The sequence below is a fragment of the Chanodichthys erythropterus genome, chromosome 15 (assembly GCF_024489055.1).
Source record: "Chanodichthys erythropterus isolate Z2021 chromosome 15, ASM2448905v1, whole genome shotgun sequence".
Lineage (NCBI taxonomy): Eukaryota > Metazoa > Chordata > Actinopteri > Cypriniformes > Xenocyprididae > Chanodichthys > Chanodichthys erythropterus.
Window position 1 is genome coordinate 16,076,784 of NC_090235.1, and position 21,144 is coordinate 16,097,927.

The 21,144-nt window shown below is 33.5% G+C and overlaps 1 protein-coding gene across 1 annotated transcript in view; it reads left to right on the forward strand.

Annotated features, from left to right (window-relative positions):
- The first annotated feature begins 10,475 nt into the window (after positions 1-10,475).
- The window catches only part of LOC137037750 (tenascin), a 51,161-nt gene continuing 40,492 nt past the window's right edge, over positions 10,476-21,144 (forward strand). Inside the window, exons 1-3 of the mRNA XM_067411993.1 lie at positions 10,476-10,497; positions 18,792-18,843; positions 19,463-19,535. The gene's annotated coding sequence lies outside the window, so the exon portion shown is untranslated. The remainder of the gene's footprint in view (positions 10,498-18,791; positions 18,844-19,462; positions 19,536-21,144) is intronic.

Genomic DNA, 21,144 nt, shown 5'->3' on the forward strand with positions numbered 1-21,144 from the left:
ATGTAAACTTTTGAGCTCAACTGTATATGGCCTTCAGATGGCCATTGCATTTACTATAAGTAGAGATGTCAAGGTCAAAGGGCAGCCGGTAAAAGCGGTCAAATGACCCTCTGAAGAATTCTAGTTTATAAAAGCAGATAGATACATTTCCCAGCCTCCCCTCTGAATAGATGAATAAATGCATTGTGTGAGAGAGATTATGCAGATGAAGATTATGATTATCAAGTTAATCTAGTGACTCTTACTGAAATGAAGGGTCAGCAACTTTAAGACCCTACTTGTATTCCAGCTCTAAAGTGTGTTTAGGTTTGAATAATCAAAGTTACTTCTACTCTGGCCTCAGATTTTGGAGATCAGGGGTTGTAAAATACTCCTATACATTAGAGTCCGTATGTTAATGAATTAAGTTATTGGAATCCATTTACCTTTGTACTTTTGTTGTGCAGCAGAGCTCAGGTGAAAGTTGATGTTAAATGTGTGAATCAGAAGCTGAAACACACTCACCTGGAAGGGATTGTGCTGCCAGCTGTGTTTGAGGCTCCGTCTGCACTCATGTGTCCCCTATAAAGGGCTTCCCTTCAGGGCCAGATGTTCTGCACTCATGGATTTTACAGCTGCTGCGAAATATGCATCGCTAATCTAACACAGGCAGACACCCGGGGTTACACACACAACACAACACTGTCTGAAAGGATCCGAGAGGAGCGCTCTCAATCCAGCACAGGAACCGTTCCAAGCTTTTCAGAAATCATTTTTGATCAATGTATGACATGCTCCTTGTCTTTCTAATGAATAATGGCTGTTTTTGAGGACTGTGCTTGACATGATATATAATGATTATATTTTGATGTATCTTCTGGATGACATTATTTTGAACATGAAAAAAATCAAATTGTTTCTAACATTTTCCACTTATGACCACATAATAAAGTATATGATTTTTTTTCTACTGTGAATTTAGTGGGTAATCTATTATGAGTTTCACTATATAAAATTACATAGAAAAATAAAATAACATACAGTATCGATGCACATTCTCAAATGTTGTGACACTTCATTTTTAATGTTCGACAGAAGAAAAACGTTCTACTTTTGGAACAATGTGAGGGTGAGTAAATCATTTTTCTGTAAACTATCCATTTAAGACAGAAAGTTCAGCTACTTTCATATAATAAAAATTATATATTAAAAAATTGCAAAGTAAAAATGTAATTTTGTGGCAATTTTCTTGTTCAGTTTACTTAATTAAAATGAGCTAAGGAAATGCAATGATTGAACATTCTTTAAGTTTTCCTTAATTTACATTTAACATTTATGTCCTCTTTAGTGCTTTATATAAATCAGATTGTTTCAAAGCAGCTTCACAATAACAGAGTCAATGATGCAAAAATGTATATATGTGTATATATATATATGCATATATGTGTATATATGTATGTGTGTGTGTGTGTGTGTGTGTGTGTGTGTATATATATATATGGATATATGGATATTTAGCAATATATAGTTTGATGTATAGTGTGTGATATACGGATATATAATGTGTGAAATATGGATATTTAGCAATATGTAGTGTGTGACATGGATATTGATATATAGTAGGGGTGTGACGAGACAGGAAGCTCACAAGACGAGACACGAGATTGAGTTCACGAGACGCGACAAGATTTTTACACACTATTTTTAAGAAATCCTCAAAGATGAAATACATGATTAGAAAAATAATCTGCAGGTGTATTTGAAATGTTTTAACTAATCATCTTGTAATTAATGTCATTTCAGTTCTACTTTCTGAGTGTGAATTATCATATGCAGTAAAAGACAATATTCAAACACTGTAAAAGGTTTTGCTGCAAACTGGCTTCTCTCCTGTATGATTTCATGAGTCTCTTCAGGCCTGACTGTACATGATTTATGAGCTTCTACAACTTTTGACCTCCTAACTGAACTCCTTTCCACAAACTGATCATAGAAATAAAGAGTGTGAATAAAAATTGTAAAATTTTACAATAAGGTCTCATTTATTAACATTAATGTATTAACCAACAATCAACAATGAGCAATATCTTTGCTACAGTATTTATTAATCTTTGATAATGTTAGTAAAAAATAAAAATAGTCATTCATGGTTAGTTCATGATAGTTCATTAAGTAATGTTGACAAATACAACTTTTGATTTTAACAATGTACTAGTAAATGCTGAAATTAACATGAACTAAAATTGTTCTTCTTAGTTCATGTAAAGTTAACTAACATTAACAAACGAAACCTTATTGTAAAGTGTTACCATAAAAATAAGTTTTCTTTTAGTCTTAAGTGCAATCAATAAGTGCAACCATAATCAAAGCACTCTCTCAATATTCAAAGTGCAAATAGAGACCAAATTTTTCTTAAAGCATGATACAGAGCTGAGAGATGCTTACAACTACACAGCCCAGCCTAAGATCGCTTTCATATTGGAAGATATTTGCATTCATCAGGGAGCCGCTTTCAAATGCGGGGTATTGACATTGCGTTTCAATACGCGCTCGCGTGTACTTACACTTTAGCAATTGCGCGTACTCTGAATAGGGAGCGGCAGCAACCGTTATCCAACTGAATTAAATGTTTTTTTATTTCTATAAAAAGCAAAACAACAGTGGAGGCGTAATGTAAACGTAGCGATGGCATATTCTTTCCTAATTTCACCCTCACACTATCACGAGACTGCTTTTCATCTCGACGAGAAATCTCGTCACAATTTAATCTTGCGAGATCTTGTGACAGGAGATCTCATCACACCCATAATATATAGTGTGATATATGGATATTGATATATAGTGAGTGATATATGGATATTGATATATAGTGAGTGATATATGGATATTGATATATAGTGCGTGATATATGGATATATAGTGTGTGATATGTGGATATATAGTGTGATATATGGATATTGATATATAGTGAGTGATATATGGATATTGATATATAGTGAGTGATATATGGATATTGATATATAGTGAGTGATATATGGATATATAGTGTGTGATATATGGATATATAGTGTGTGATATATGGATATATAGTGATATATAGTGAGTGATATATGGATATATAGTGATCTATAGTGAATGATATATGGATATATGGATATATAGTGATATATAGTGTGTGATATATGGATATATAGTGATATATAGTGTGTGATATATGGATATATAGTGTGTGATATATGGATATATAGTGATATATAGTGTGTGATATATGGATATATAGTGTGTGATATATGGATATATAGTGATATATAGTGAGTGATATATGGATATATAGTGATCTATAGTGAATGATATATGGATATATGGATATATAGTGATATATAGTGTGTGATATATGGATATATAGTGATATATAGTGTGTGATATATAGTGTGTGATATATGGATATATAGTGATATATAGTGAGTGATATATGGATATATAGTGATATATAGTGTGTGATATATGGATATATAGTGATATATAGTGTGTGATATATGGATATATAGTGTGTGATATATGGATATATAGTGATATATAGTGTGTGATATATGGATATATAGTGATATATAGTGTGTGATATATGGATATATAGTGTGTGATATATGGATATATAGTGATATATAGTGAGTGATATATGGATATATAGTGATCTATAGTGAATGATATATGGATATATGGATATATAGTCATATATAGTGTGTGATATATGGATATATAGTGTGTGATATATGGATATATAGTGATATATAGTGTGTGATATATGGATATATAGTGATATATAGTGTGTGATATATGGATATATAGTGTGTGATATATGGATATATAGTGATATATAGTGTGTGATATATGGATATATAGTGTGTGATATATGGATATATAGTGATATATAGTGTGTGATATATGGATATATAGTGTGTGATATATGGATATATAGTGATATATAGTGTGTGATATATGGATATATAGTGTGTGATATATGGATATATAGTGTGTGATATATGGATATATAGTGATATATAGTGTGTGATATATGGATATATAGTGTGTGATATATGGATATATAGTGATATATAGTGTGTGATATATGGATATATAGTGTGTGATATATGGATATATAGTGATATATAGTGTGTGATATATGGATATATAGTGTGTGATATATGGATATATAGTGATATATAGTGTGTGATATATGGATATATAGTGTGTGATATATGGATATATAGTGATATATAGTGTGTGATATATGGATATATAGTGTGTGATATATGGATATATAGTGATATATATTTAGTTATATATGGATATATAGTGATATATAGTGTGTGATATATGGATATATAGTGTGTGATATATGGATATATAGTGATATATAGTGTGTGATATATGGATATATAGTGATATATAGTGAGTGATATATGGATATATAGTGTGTGATATATGGATATATAGTGATATATAGTGTGTGATATATGGATATATAGTGATATATAGTGAGTGATATATGGATATATAGTGTGATATATGGATATATAGTGATATATAGTGAGTGATATATGGATATATAGTGTGTGATATATGGATAAATAGTGTGTGATATATGGATATATAGTGAGTGATATATGGATATATAGTGTGTGATATATGGATATATAGTGTGTGATATATGGATATATAGTGATATATAGTGAGTGATATATGGATATATAGTGTGTGATATATGGATATATAGTGATATATAGTGAGTGATATATGGATATATAGTGTGTGATATATGGATATATAGTGATATATAGTGAGTGATATATGGATATATAGTGTGTGATATATGGATATATAGTGATATATAGTGAGTGATATATGGATATATAGTGTGTGATATATGGATATATAGTGATATATAGTGAGTGATATATGGATATATAGTGTGTGATATATGGATATATAGTGATATATAGTGAGTGATATATGGATATATAGTGTGTGATATATGGATATATAGTGATATATAGTGAGTGATATATGGATATATAGTGTGTGATATATGGATATATAGTGATATATAGTGAGTGATATATGGATATATAGTGTGTGATATATGGATAAATAGTGATATATAGTGAGTGATATATGGATATATAGTGTGTGATATATGGATATATAGTGATATATAGTGTGTGATATATGGATATATAGTGTGTGATATATGGATATATAGTGATATATAGTGTGTGATATATGGATATATAGTGTGTGATATATGGATATATAGTGATATATAGTGTGTGATATATGGATATATAGTGATATATAGTGTGTGATATATGGATATATAGTGATATATAGTGTGTGATATATGGATATATAGTGATATATAGTGTGTGATATATGGATATATAGTGTGTGATATATGGATATATAGTGATATATAGTGTGTGATATATGGATATATAGTGATATATAGTGTGTGATATATGGATATATAGTGATATATAGTGTGTGATATATGGATATATAGTGATATATAGTGTGTGATATATGGATATATAGTGATATATAGTGAGTGATATATGGATATATAGTGTGTGATATATGGGCTGCATTTAGAAAGTCACATGAACTGCCTCATTAAACAACACTGAACTGGCCGGATTGACTGGTGATGTGAATGCGACCTCTGACATACTCTGTTCTGTCAGAAAAAGGTCAGTTCTCTCTCAGAATGAATGGCTGTGGGTGAGAAACACCCTTGAACACCCATGAGGGCTTTGGGCGACTTTATTACAGTGAAAAAGAATCAAGCTTTAATAAACACTCACTATTTTGACTCTCACGGGTTCATGTACACTAGTTCCCATGGAAACCATGATCATTTCTGCAGTGAAGTCAACGCATTGTGCTTAGCTTTAATAATTTCATGATTTATAATAGTTACATTGTTCTCTTGAATAATTAGTTCTGATTGGTCAGTGGCAACATTCAATGATAGTCTATTGTTTTTTGTTCTAAACAGTTTTTTTTTATATAATGATGCTAAAATGTGTTTGTCGTCCCTGCCAAAAGATTTTCTTCATAGTTGTGCTTGTTTTATGTCTCGTCTCACCATCATAAAATCATCACACTCAAAACACTGCTGTCCATGTGTTTGGTAGTTGGTCATGTTTTAAACTTGATGACGTATACAGTCACATTATCTACTGACCTGTTTAAAGTCGGCATGAAACGGAAGTTGGATGGTAGTGGTTTGCTATTGGTGGATCTCATGAGAGGTTGCCTCGCCCTCGTCATCAGAGAAGAAAAGAGATGTAGGAGAGGAAGTTATTCTGATTCAAGATTATGAGGAAGATGAATTTAAAACGATAATGACAGATAAATCATTTAGAATAACTGCAGTATTCCATAAAAAGGTGATTTCATCATATTGTGAACGTCACTTTTCTCTCACTCCATCGCTCTCAGAGCATCTTTTCTACCTCCGAGTCTCTCATTCTCTCACTCCCTCTGTCAGCATTGCTGGGATTTTTCTCAGTGCGTGTTCTTCTCCAGAACGGTCAGCTTTGACGCATTTCTTAGACACAATAGAGGCCTTTTAGTTTGTGAATGTTTCTCTGTGCTCACATGTGAGCGAACAGCTCGACACCAACACTTCACTCCACACCGACGACAAACAACATCAACATCCCTCCTTCATGATGACTTCCTTCCCAGACAACACCGAAACAAGTCACGCTACATGACAGATCTAACTGTGTAGTGTCAAACAGACAATGTTACAATGCAAAATAAATGCCTTTTTCAGCAGTATTTCAGCTCATTTGCATGTTCTGACTATTAAATGTTGCTTTTGCTGAAATTAATTATCAGACTTGCTTATGAATCCCATAAAGCTAGATTTTTTAAAATGTATTTAAGATGATATATATATATATATATATATATATATATATATATATATATGATATATATATATATATATATATATATATGATTTATAATGATGAGTGATTTATGGATATATAGTGAGTGATATATGGATATATATTGATAATATAGTGAGTGATTTATGGATATATATAGTGATGTATAGTGAGTGATATATATATATATGGATATATAGTGATATACTGTATATAGTGTGTGTGTTATAAGGATATATAGTGATGTATAGTGAGTGATATATATATATATGGATATATAGTGATATACTGTATATAGTGTGTGTGTTATAAGGATATATAGTGATGTATAGTGAGTGATATATATATATATGGATATATAGTGATATACTGTATATAGTGTGTGTGTTATAAGGATATATAGTGATGTATAGTGAGTGATATATATATATATGGATATATAGTGATATACTGTATATAGTGTGTGTGTTATAAGGATATATAGTGATGTATAGTGAGTGATATATGGATATATATTGATAATATAGTGAGTGATTTATGGATATATATAGTGATGTATAGTGAGTGATATATATATATATATATATATATATATATATATATATGGATATATATATATATATATATGGATATATAGTGATATACTGTATATAGTGTGTGTGTTATAAGGATATATAGTGATGTATAGTGAGTGATATATGGATATATATAGTGATATAACAAAAATGACAAGTTTCTGAGGTGTTTCTTGATACTTGTTTTGCAATAACGTGGCGTTGTGTAACGATGTGTTCTAGTTCATGCTGTTATTGCACATTATATTGCTTTGAGCTGACCTTCACCTGTGAAGCGTTCAACCTCGAAACATTTTGGATGGGCACAAAACAATTTAAAAGATATGTCATGGGTTATTAATATATTTTGAAATGAAATGATTGATTGACGATGATTGATGCTCTAAATGATGCAGTAGTTCAGTATTGAGACACTGTGAAAACATCCGCTCTCATGTTTTTCTTTTGAGTCCAGGTTTTCCACTAGTTTAATAGATGAGAATCACCATATGGTGCGCAAGAGAAGCACTAAAGAAGAAACGTCAGCCCTTGTCTTGTAAAGTCAGACTGTCGGCCTTTGTGCACTTGGTTTCTGTTCTCTCTGAGGGGTGATAGCCAGCAGTCTCAGTTGTTTCTTGATGTTCTTCCAGTCTGTACTTTGCCTTCTGAAAATGGACAAAGCAGAATTTTCCCTGCAAACCTTCAATTCGTGTAACGTGTGCCGCTTGGCGGCAGCCTCTGTTTGTCAGATGAAATGAACAGGTTTCATCCTTCCTTTCCCACCTGACAGTGCTTTGCTCAGTCCTCAGAAAAACAAATGTACAGAATTGATCTGAGAGTGTTTTTTAAATTCAATTTCTACATTTGAGTTGAATTTAAGTCATTTAGCAAAGATGATACGGAATTGTAATTCAAATGTTAATTTAATAAAGAAGAATTAAAATTGAGTTTCATTCAAGCAACAAAATGAACAATGTCATGAAATTGATGATAACCGTCACTTATAGAAAGCTGTATTCAATTTAAAGAGTACTGTGTACATCAGATGCTTCACATCTGTGGCTTTAGTGTGGAAACTCACTGTATGTCACCAATAGATTTTCCTTTTTTGGACCAAAGAACATATCATTTCTCAGAATGCTTTAATTGTGATTAATCCTCCCTTTTCAACTCAGTTCATAAAATAAAATGAAAATAAAATCATGTAAATCCTGATTCTCTGCTGTATCAGGGAGAAATATTACACTCTAAAAACAAAAGCACTTTAAAATCAACCTAAGTTGGGTTGAAAATGGACAAACCCAGCATTTAGGTTGTTTTAACCCAACAGTTGGGTTAAATGTTTGCCCAACTGTCACAGTTCCCTCGTCTCCAGAACTCCATTTCCCATGATCCTCTTGTCTCCTCATCCGTGAAGCTGAGGAGCTGACGAGGGAAGTGAGTAGCATGAACATTCTACTAAACCTCTCCATTTGTAAATCATACAGGTTAACTTGATGACAGAATTGGTCATTCTTCTATTGTGGAAAACATGCCATTGTTAAATGCTGTTTGGCTTACAGGACTTTAGATAATTTTAAAAGTCATTGTTTGAGTCTTCAGTTGTACTGTAGGGGGATTTACATTTGGTCTCCAGTGATCAGATCACTATGCCAATCAGTTTGTGTCTCTGCAAAACAAATCCTCCTCACTCACTTCCCTCGTCAGCTCCTCAGCTTCACGGATCACCTGCACCTGTTCCTCATCGTCATCACTCCCTATATAATGGACTCACTCCCTTCACTCCTTGTCTGTCCTAAATGTTATATTGCGTATGTTTGGTGTTCCCTTCCGTTGTTCATTAAAGAGACCCATTGTTATTGTGGAGATCCGTATTTGCCTCGTCTGTACACCAGCTACCGTAACACCAACATGCTGGACAGTTTTATTTAACTCAACTATTGTTTAAAAATGACTACATGTCTGTAGGTTAAATGAACCTAAAATAGGTTGAAATAAAAAATCCGACACATAATTACTAGAGGCAACAATAATAATCAAAATGTGAACATTTATTAATAAGCAATTCAATAAATGTTTATTATTATTCATTTGACTAAATGCTCATTTATTAAACATATTGCTTGTCCATTTTCAACCGAACTTGGGTTTTTAACCCAGTGATTGGGTTGTTTTAAATACTTGCCCAACCTGCCGGGTAGTTTTATTTAAGCCAACCATTGTTTAAAATTTACTGTGTTTCTTGTTTAAAATTAACCCAAAATATGTTGGAAATTAACGTTTTATTAATGTTTAATAAATGAACATTTAGAGTGTAGGATTTGTTTACAAGCAGCTAAATAACACGAGTAAAATGTGAATAATGCCAGAATAAAACGTATTTTACTGTCGACAAAGCCTGAATTAAATGTATTTAAAGGAATAGTTGACCCAGAAATGAAAAATCTGCAGTAATTTAAACTAATGAAAGCTGTTATGACAGTGATGCCAAATATGATCTGATACAGTATTTACAGTATCGCTTTCATGAACTATTTTTGTGGTGCATTTTTGTGATTCTTAGAGCTTGACAGGCCCATTTCGGTCCACTTTCAATTTATGGAAAACAGCAGCATGAACATTCTACTAAACCTCTCCATTTGTAAATCATACAGGTTAACTTGATGACAGAATTGGTCATTCTTCTATTGTGGAAAACATGCCATTGTTAAATGCTGTTTGGCTTACAGGACTTTAGATAATTTTAAAAGTCATTGTTTGAGTCTTCAGTTGTACTGTAGGGGGATTTACATTTGGTCTCCAGTGATCAGATCACTATGCCAATCAGTTTGTGTCTCTGCAAAACAAATATATATCTGACCTTCAGTTTTTGCTGTCGTAGGTCCCCCACAATCCACTGCAAACTCCCCTGACGCCTGTGTTTACTGTGGCGTCTCTGTTATTCAGTGTCTGTGAAGCTAAACAGGCCTTTCAACATGGATTCAGCACTGAAACTCACACATAAGGTACAGTCATCAGACGCTGCAGTGTCCCCTCCTCCTCGCTTTCTGCTACTCTACGGTTTGTTGGTCGCGCTCAACAACACCTGCGTAAGATAGCCTACGTTTGTGTTTAGAAACGGCATTGACTGGTAGTTAAAGTCGAGCTAATGAGTTGAGCTGACGAAACGTTTAATGGACACCGTCTGCGTGATGATGATGTATTAATTGAAAAAAATGGTCTCCTCTGCAGAGCTGAAACTGGAAAACATCAGCAACACTTAGTTCTGTTTCCATTCTGAACTATTGGTTTTCAAGCTGCAGTGAGTCTATAGAGATTTTAACTCTCAAATACTCCAAATCCACAAAATCCTTCTTGTGTGTTTCAAACATCAGTGCAGTTTACTGTATAATAATCATTAAAAGTGTGTCTATTTGAGACCGCAAGGAGAATCAGATTTACCTCCCTCGACAAATGAGTGTCAAGTTTCTTTGTGATCATTTTCAGATCTCCTGAAGCACATTGTGAAAACATTTAACATACACTCTTAAAAATAAAAGGTCTTTATTTATGGAAGCTTGTTTCTGCCACTGAATACAAAGTAAAAAAAGGTATAATTGCTACTTTTTATTTTGCAATTCTAAATTTTTTTCCCCCCTCAGAATTGCGAGATATAAAGTCAGAATTGCGAGATGTAAAGACAGAATTGCGAGATATAAAGTCAGGATTGCGAGATATAAAGTCAGGATTGCGTAATATAGTCAGAATTGTGAGAGATAAAGTCAGAATTGCGAGGTATAAAGTCAGAATTGCATGATATAGTCAGAATTGCGAGGTATAAAGTCAGAATTGCATGATATAGTCAGAATTGTGAGTTATAAAGTCAGAATTGCATGATATAGTCAGAAATGCGAGTTATAAAGTCAGAATTGTGAGTTATAAAGTCAGAATTGCGTGATATAGTCAGAATTACGAGTTATAAAGTCAGAATTGCGTGATATAGTCAGAATTGTGAGATATAAAGTCAGAATTGCGAGTTATAAAGTCAGAATTGCGAGATATAAAGTCAGAATTGCGAGATATAAAGTCAGGATTGTGTAATATAGTCAGAATTGTGAGAGATAAAGTCAGAATTACGAGTTATAAAGTCAGAATTGCATGATATAGTCAGAAGTGCGAGTTATAAAGTCAGGATTGCGTAATATAGTCAGAATTGCGAGATATTAAGTCAGAATTGTGAGTTATAAAGTCAGAATTGCATGATATAGTCAGAATTGCGTGATATAGTCAGAATTGCGAGTTATAAAGTCAGGATTGCGAGTTATAAAGTCAGGATTGCGTGATATAGTCAGAATTGCGTGAAATAGTCAGGATTGCGTAATATAGTCAGAATTGAGAGTTATAAAGTCAGAATTGCGAGTTCTAAAGTCAGGATTGCGTAATATAGTCAGAATTGCGAGAGATAAAGTCAGGATTGTGTAATATAGTCAAAATTGCGTGATATAAAGTCAGAATTGCGAGATATAAAGTCAGAATTGCGAGTTATAAAGTCAGAATTGCGAGTTATAAAGTCAGGATTGCGTGATATAGTCAGAATTGCGTGATATAGTCAGGATTGCGTGATATAGTCAGAATTGCGTGAAATAGTCAGGATTGCGTAATATAGTCAGAATTGAGAGTTATAAAGTCAGAATTGCGAGTTCTAAAGTCAGGATTGCGTGATATAGTCAGAATTGCGTGATATAGTCAGAATTGCGTGATATAGTCAGGATTGCGTAATGTAGTCAGAATTGCGTGATATAGTCAGGATTGTGTGATATTAAGTCAGAATTGCGAGTTATAAAGTCAGGATTGCGTGATATAGTCAGGATTGCGTGATATAGTCAGAATTGCGTGATATAGTCAGAATTGCGTGATATAGTCAGGATTGCGTAATGTAGTCAGAATTGCGTAATATAGTCAGAATTGTGTGATATTAAGTCAGAATTGCGAGTTATAAAGTCAGAATTGCATGATATAGTCAGAATTGCAAGTTATAAAGTCAGGATTGCGTAATATAGTCAGAATTGCGTGATATAAAGTCAGAATTGCATGATATAGTCAGAATTGTGAGTTATAAAGTCAGAATTACGAGTTATAAAGTCAGAATTGCGTGATATAGTCAGAATTGTGAGATATAAAGTCAGAATTGCGAGTTATAAAGTCAGAATTGCGAGATATAAAGTCAGAATTGCGAGATATAAAGTCAGGATTGCGTAATATAGTCAGAATTGTGAGAGATAAAGTCAGAATTACGAGTTATAAAGTCAGAAGTGCGTGATATAATCAGAATTGTGTGATATAAAGTCAGGATTGCATAATATAGTCAGAATTGTGAGTTATAAAGTCAGAATTGTGAGATATAAAGTCAGAATTGCGAGTTATAAAGTCAGAATTGCGAGATATAAAGTCAGGATTGCGTAATATAGTCAGAATTGTGAGAGATAAAGTCAGAATTGCGAGTTATAAAGTCAGGATTGCGAGTTATAAAGTCAGGATTGCGTGATATAGTCAGAATTGCGTGAAATAGTCAGGATTGCGTAATATAGTCAGAATTGAGAGTTATAAAGTCAGAATTGCGAGTTATAAAGTCAGGATTGCGTGATATAGTCAGAATTGCGTGATATAGTCAGAATTGCGTAATGTAGTCAGAATTGCGTAATATAGTCAGAATTGTGTGATATTAAGTCAGAATTGCGAGTTATAAAGTCAGAATTGCATGATATAGTCAGAATTGCAAGTTATAAAGTCAGGATTGCGTAATATAGTCAGAATTGCGTGATATAAAGTCAGAATTGCATGATATAGTCAGAATTGTGAGTTATAAAGTCAGAATTACGAGTTATAAAGTCAGAATTGCGTGATATAGTCAGAATTGTGAGATATAAAGTCAGAATTGCGAGATATAAAGTCAGGATTGCGTAATATAGTCAGAATTGTGAGAGATAAAGTCAGAATTACGAGTTATAAAGTCAGAAGTGCGTGATATAATCAGAATTGTGTGATATAAAGTCAGGATTGCGTAATATAGTCAGAATTGTGAGTTATAAAGTCAGAATTGTGAGTTATAAAGTCAGAATTGTGAGATATAAAGTCAGAATTGCGAGTTATAAAGTCAGAATTGCGAGATATAAAGTCAGGATTGCGTAATATAGTCAGAATTGTGAGAGATAAAGTCAGAATTACGAGTTATAAAGTCAGAAGTGCGTGATATAATCAGAATTGCGAGTTATAAAGTCAGGATTGCGTAATATAGTCAGAATTGCGTGATATAAAGTCAGAATTGCGTGATATAGTCAGGATTGCGTAATATAGTCAGAATTGCGTGATATAGTCAGGATTGCGAGGTATAAAGTCAGAATTAGGATTGCGTAATATAGTCAGAATTGCGTGATATAAAGTCAGAATTGCGTGATATAGTCAGGATTGCGTAATATAGTCAGAATTGCGTGATATAGTCAGGATTGCGAGGTATAAAGTCAGAATTGCATGATATAGTCAGAATTGCGAGTTATAAAGTCAGGATTGCGTAATATAGTCAGAATTGCGTGATATAAAGTCAGGATTGCGTAATATAGTCAGAATTGTGAGAGATAAAGTCATAATTGCGTGATATAAAGTCAGAATTGCGTGATATAGTCAGAATTGTGAGATATAAAGTCAGAATTGCGAGATATAAAGTCAGGATTGCGTAATATAGTCAGAATTGTGAGAGATAAAGTCAGAATTACGAGTTATAAAGTCAGAAGTGCGTGATATAATCAGAATTGTGTGATATAAAGTCAGGATTGCGTAATATAGTCAGAATTGCGTGATATAAAGTCAGAATTGTGAGTTATAAAGTCAGAATTGTGAGTTATAAAGTCAGAATTGTGAGATATAAAGTCAGAATTGCGAGTTATAAAGTCAGAATTGCGAGATATAAAGTCAGGATTGCGTAATATAGTCAGAATTGTGAGGGATAAAGTCAGAATTACGAGTTATAAAGTCAGAAGTGCGTGATATAATCAGAATTGCGAGTTATAAAGTCAGGATTGCGTAATATAGTCAGAATTGCGTGATATAAAGTCAGAATTGCGTGATATAAAGTCAGAATTGCGTGATATAGTCAGGATTGCGTAATATAGTCAGAATTGCGTGATATAGTCAGGATTGCGAGGTATAAAGTCAGAATTAGGATTGCGTAATATAGTCAGAATTGCGTGATATAAAGTCAGAATTGCGTGATATAGTCAGGATTGCGTAATATAGTCAGAATTGCGTGATATAGTCAGGATTGCGAGTTATAAAGTCAGAATTGCATGATATAGTCAGAATTGCGAGTTATAAAGTCAGGATTGCGTAATATAGTCAGAATTGCGTGATATAAAGTCAGGATTGCGTAATATAGTCAGAATTGTGAGAGATAAAGTCATAATTGCGTGATATAAAGTCAGAATTGCGTGATATAGTCAGAATTGTGAGATATAAAGTCAGAATTGCGAGATATAAAGTCAGGATTGCGTAATATAGTCAGAATTGTGAGAGATAAAGTCAGAATTACGAGTTATAAAGTCAGATGTGCGTGATATAATCAGAATTGCGAGTTATAAAGTCAGGATTGCGTAATATAGTCAGAATTGCGTGATATAAAGTCAGAATTGCGAGATATAAAGTCAGAATTGCGAGTTATAAAGTCAGGATTGCGTGATGTAGTCAGAATTGCGTGATATAGTCAGGATTGCGTAATATAGTCAGAATTGCGAGTTATAAAGTCAGAATTGCGAGTTCTAAAGTCAGGATTGCGTAATATAGTCAGAATTGCGAGAGATAAAGTCAGAATTTGTAATATAGACAGAATTGCGAGATATAAAGTCAGAATTGCGTAATATAGTCAGAATTGCGAGTTATAAAGTCAGGATTGCGTGATATAGTCAGAATTGCGTGATATAGTCAGGATTGCGTAATATAGTCAGAATTGCGTGATATAGTCAGGATTGTGTAATATAGTCAGAATTGCGTGATATAGTCAGAATTGCGTGATATAGTCAGGATTGCGTAATATAGTCAGAATTGCGTGATATAGTCAGGATTGCGTAATATAGTCAGAATTGCGTGATATAGTCAGGATTGCGTGATATAGTCAGAATTGCGTGATATAGTCAGGATTGCGTAATATAGTCAGGATTGCGTAATATAGTCAGAATTGCGTGATATAAAGTCAGAATTGCGAGATATAAAGTCAGAATTGCGAGTTATAAAGTCAGGATTGCGTGATATAGTCAGAATTGTGTGATATAGTCAGGATTGCGTAATATAGTCAGAATTGCGTGATATAGTCAGGATTGCGTAATATAGTCAGAATTGCGTAATATAGTCAGAATTGCGTGATATAAAGTCAGAATTGCGAGATATAAAGTCAGAATTGCGAGTTATAAAGTCAGGATTGCGTGATATAGTCAGAATTGAGTGATATAGTCAGAATTGCGTGATATAGTCAGGATTGCGTAATATAGTCAGAATTGCATGATATAGTCAGAATTGCGAGTTCTAAAGTCAGGATTGCGTAATATAGTCAGAATTGCGAGAGATAAAGTCAGAATTTGTAATATAGTCAGAATTGTGAGATATAAAGTCAGAATTGCGAGATATAAAGTCAGGATTGCGTAATATAGTCAGAATTGTGAGAGATAAAGTCAGAATTGCGAGTTATAAAGTCAGAATTGCGAGTTATAAAGTCAGGATTGCGTGATATAGTCAGAATTGCGTGATATAGTCAGGATTGCGTAATATAGTCAGAATTGTGAGTTATAAAGTCAGAATTGCGTGATATAGTCAGAATTGCGAGGTATAAAGTCAGAATTGCGTAATATAGTCAGAATTGCGTGATATAGTCAGGATTGCGTGATATAGTCAGAATTGCGAGATATAAAGTCAGAATTGCGAGTTATAAAGTCAGGATTGCGTGATATAGTCAGAATTGTGTGATATAGTCAGGATTGCGTAATATAGTCAGAATTGCGTAATATAGTCAGAATTGCGTGATTTAAAGTCAGGATTGCGTGATATAAAGTCAGAATTGCGAGATATAAAGTCAGAATTGCGAGTTATAAAGTCAGGATTGTGTGATATAGTCAGAATTGAGTGATATAGTCAGAATTGCGTGATATAGTCAGAATTGCGTAATATAGTCAGAATTGCGTGATATAAAGTCAGAATTGCGAGATATAAAGTCAGAATTGCGAGTTATAAAGTCAGGATTGTGTGATATAGTCAGAATTGCGTAATATAGTCAGAATTGCGTGATATAAAGTCAGAATTGCGAGATATAAAGTCAGAATTGCGAGTTATAAAGTCAGGATTGCGTAATATAGTCAGAATTGCGTGATATAGTCAGAATTGCGTGATATAAAGTCAGAATTGCGAGTTATAAAGTCAGGATTGTGTGATATAGTCAGAATTGAGTGATATAGTCAGAATTGCGTGATATAGTCAGGATTGCGTAATATAGTCAGAATTGCATGATATAGTCAGAATTGCGAGTTCTAAAGTCAGGATTGCGTAATATAGTCAGAATTGCGAGAGATAAAGTCAGAATTTGTAATATAGTCAGAATTGTGAGATATAAAGTCAGAATTGCGAGATATAAAGTCAGGATTGCGTGATATAGTCAGAATTGCGTGATATAGTCAGGATTGCGTAATATAGTCAGAATTGTGAGTTATAAAGTCAGAATTGCGTGATATAGTCAGAATTGCGAGGTATAAAGTCAGAATTGCGTAATATAGTCAGAATTGCGTGATATAGTCAGGATTGCGTGATATAGTCAGAATTGCGTGATATAGTCAGGATTGCGTAATATAGTCAGAATTGCGTGATATAAAGTCAGAATTGCGAGATATAAAGTCAGAATTGCGAGTTATAAAGTCAGGATTGCGTGATATAGTCAGAATTGTGAGTTATAAAGTCAGAATTGCGTGATATAGTCAGAATTGCGAGGTATAAAGTCAGAATTGCGTGATATAGTCAGAATTGCGTGATATAGTCAGAATTGCATGATATAGTCAGAATTGCGAGTTATAAAGTCAGGATTGCGTAATATAGTCAGAATTGCGTGATATAAAGTCAGAATTTGTGATATAGTCAGAATTGCGTGATATAAAGTCAGAATTGCGAGATATAAAGTCAGAATTGTGAGATATAAAGTCAGAATTGCGTAATCTAGTTAGAATTGCGAGATATAAGTCAGAATTGCGAGATATAAAGTCAGAATTGCAAGATATAAAGTCAGAATTGCGTGATATAAAGTCAGAATTGCGAGAGAAAAAGTCAGAATTGCGAGATATCAAGTCAGAATTGCGAGATATCAAGTCAGAATTGCGAGATATCAAGTCAGAATTGCGAGATATAAAGTCAGAATTGCGAGATATCAAGTCAGAATTGCGAGATATCAAGTCAGAATTGCGAGATATCAAGTCAGAATTGCGAGATATCAAGTCAGAATTGCGAGAGATAAAGTCAGAATTGCGAGAGATAAAGTCAGAATTGCGAGAGATCAAGTCAGAATTGCGAGATATCAAGTCAGAATTGCGAGAGATAAAGTCAGAATTGCGAGTTATAAAGTCAGATTTGGGGGTCAGTCTTTATAACTCGCCATTGCGAGTTCATATCTCACAATTCTGAGAAAAGAAACGAGTTTACAATTCGCAATTCTGACTTTATTTCTCACAATTGCGAGTTGATATCTTGCATTTCTGAGAAAAGAAGTCAGAAATGCAAAATGTGAACTCGCAATTGTGAGGAAAAAAGTCAAAATTGTAAGATAAAAAGTTGCAGTTACCCTTTTTTATTTTTTATTTAGTGGCGGAAACAAGCTTCCATATTTATTGCCATTGATGGTTCCATTATGATCCTTTAACATCCTATAATCTTCTCAGGGGAAAAGGTTCTTTAGATTATTACAATGTTCTTCACACTAAGAATAACATGGTTATTTTAAGAAATGATCACTGAAAGGTTCTTTAGGGAACCAGAAATGGCTCTCCTATGGCATCACTGTGAAAACCCTCTTCTGGAAGCTTCATTTTTAAGAGTTATTTATACAGTATTGTGAGAAATATAAACAGATCAAAACACTCAGACACACAGATCAATGTTTTAAACATGTCACACTGGTTTCGCACAGGAACAGCTGAATTATTGCCGAGTCACACATTAAACAGAGTTTTTGGAAAGTGTTGAAACATCTACACCTCTGAACACTGACCGCCATTGAACAACTGACCTTTCTCTCTGTCTGTAGGTGGAAATGAGCATCACTGCGCTGACGTCAGACTCAAATGAAGAAGCTGCCAGTGAGAAAATGCTCAATTGTTTGTTTTACGTGTGGAGTTTCTGCGTCTGGGAAAGATGAAGGAGAGTGAAAAATAGAAAGATGCATAATGGAAGATAGGATAGCTGAAGTCTGGATCTATTTGCAAAGCAGTATTGTTAATGAATTATTAAAATAATTTAAATGAAATGATTAAAAAATGTTCTGAAGTGTTGCGAGTCTGTCATGGTGCGGCATACATAATTATGTGTTTATTTGCCCTTTTGTTCATACAGCTGCAGTTAAAAGATCAACATTTAAATATTGAAAGATGTTTCTGTCCTGAAGCAAACTGAGATGTAATCAGGAACAGGTTCATGTGAGACGAATGGTAATTAATGCACAAATAGGATTTTAAAAGGCCAAGCAATGGAGATGAGTTCAAAGACATAAAACATTCAACTGGTCATTCAAAATATCGAAAAAATCAGATGTTTTCCATCGAAATGATCCGCCCAGCAGGGACCAGTAAAGCACATAGAATTACATCAGAGAAGCGGAGGAGAGGAGAGAGAGGAAACATTCTTAAAGTATGAGGAAATTTTACTGCTCTCCTCCCTCTCTCTTTCTTTCTCTCTCTCTCCTCTTTCTTCCCCCGTCAGTCAGGAGTTTTCCAGAGCCGTGAGGAGCAGCGACTGACAGGACGGGTGTGAGGAAGCATCAGCGGCTCTGCAGGTAAGACCATCAAATAATGCTCACACTTGATATTAACCCTCTGATGCATGCGTTAATCCATCACAAACTTCAGTGTTGAAGATCTCCAGCATCTGAATGTTTTATGAGAGAGTTGCACATCTGTTCACTGCAGCTCATATTCAAGAGTTGAATTTACACTTCGGTTCAAATTTTGGGGTCAGTAAGATTTATAATGTTACAAAAAAATTTATTTCATATAAATGATCTTTCTATTCATCAAAGAAACCTGACAAATAAAATGAATGACTGTTTCCACAAAAAACATTGATGATGATCATAAATGTTTGTTGAGCAGCAAATCATCATATTAGAATGATTTCTGAAGGATCATGTGACACTGAAGACTGGAGTAATGATGTTGAATTCATCTTTGATCACTGGATATAAATCATAGTTTACTATATATTCACATAGAAAACAGCTGATTTACATTGGAATAATATTTCACAATTTTTACTGTAGTTTTGATCAAATAAATGCAGCTTTGGTGACATTGAAAAATATTATATTATCTTCCTGATTCCAGACTTTTGAATGGCAGTGTACACTCTAAAAATAATTAATGGGACCTGTTGACACTTAAACTTAAATAAATGCATGGTTGCAAGTTAAAAATTGTAATTTATTGTTTTAATTAAACCTTTTAAGTTGCAAATATTATTTTGTAGAGTTCTGCTGACATTTTAATTCAGAAGTAAACTAATCCTTTAATGCTGTTGTGTTTGACATTTGAAAGTTTCTGTAATGTTGAAGTTTTTGTGGTTATTGTGCTGAAGAGTAGATACATGAAGGTGAACACTATTGACTCTATAAGCAATGACTGCGCTAATGACAATAATATCTTATTTGTTCATTAAATATACATGTTAAATAAGTAATGGTAGCATGTGCTGTGATGTCTGTTGATTTGAACTGAAATTGATCAGATTAATTGGTCTCCAACTCTTAATTTTTTTTGAGTAATCAACTTAAAAATTTGCGTTAAGCTACAGATTAAGTTAATCTTACTCATTGTAGCTTGTTGGTTGAATGTAAAGTTGTAAATCAAATAAAATTGATGCAAACTTTTTTTCTTTTTTGTATAGCCGACACATTAATTATAGAGTGCATGTTGTCACAAATGGTGGTTTGGCTGTAATATTGTTAAAATGCCTTTTAATGTCGCTGTGCATCAGAGAGTTGCTTGTTGCAGATGCTCTTCTGAGGCTTGGATTGAAGATGTTTTGCTCACAATCACAGTCAGAGCAGGAGTTTTCATCTTGTCAGGGTATAGTGATCATGTGATCTCTGGTTATAACATTTTTATCACCAGAATGTGCAGTGTATTACAGTCCGCCTGTCTCCGTCTAGACTGTCAATATGAACTCTGGGGCTTCTGACCACAGAAGAAAAGACCAGTCGAGAAGATAACCGTTAGAGATTCTGAGCTCAATTGATGATGACGTTTGTTAATGAAGAGAAATGATGAGATGGGAAGGAAAAGTCATCAGGAGCGGCTGAGGGATACAACAGCTGAAATATTCAGTTTTATAGTGCATTTCACAATGCATGTTGTTTAACAGGAGCTGAACCATAAAAACATTCATTT